Raw genomic sequence first — 520 nt, 5'->3', positions numbered from 1 at the left:
GTTCTCGCTCCCTTCCCTCGCAAGCCGTGTAGCATCTGCGACCAAAAGCCTCTGGGAGCGAGACAAATCAACTGTGTCCATCATCGCCTCGTGATGAGTCGACTCGAGATCCCCGATACAACCTCCGTCTGGACCCCTTGCCGGAGCTGATGCCGCCACAACTGAGTTTCCCTTTTGCTGCCTCGATGACCCCTGAGCCGACGACATGGTAGAACAAGGCGGCGAAGAACGCGTCGAATGAAGGCTATAACACTTAGAGAGATAAAAGAAGAAGAGAGAGAAAGTACCTTTGATCGCGGAGGAAACTTGAAGAAATGAGAGGGGATCCTCGTATTTATAAGGAAAAGAGAAGGGGGAACTCGAGGCATCATCATTAGCTCTATTCGGGCCTAGATGGGCCTCGAAACTCTCCCCAAAAATCCAGCGGACCCTCGCGACGTTTCAACTTCTCGGTGCATTTAAAAGAGAAAAAGGGGGGGGGATTCGAGGTGTCGTCATTAAGCCTAAACGGGCCTAAATG

The sequence above is a fragment of the Brassica oleracea genome, chromosome C5 (genome assembly GCF_000695525.1).
Source record: "Brassica oleracea var. oleracea cultivar TO1000 chromosome C5, BOL, whole genome shotgun sequence".
Lineage (NCBI taxonomy): Eukaryota > Viridiplantae > Streptophyta > Magnoliopsida > Brassicales > Brassicaceae > Brassica > Brassica oleracea.
Note: the sequence above shows the minus strand (reverse complement) of the source record.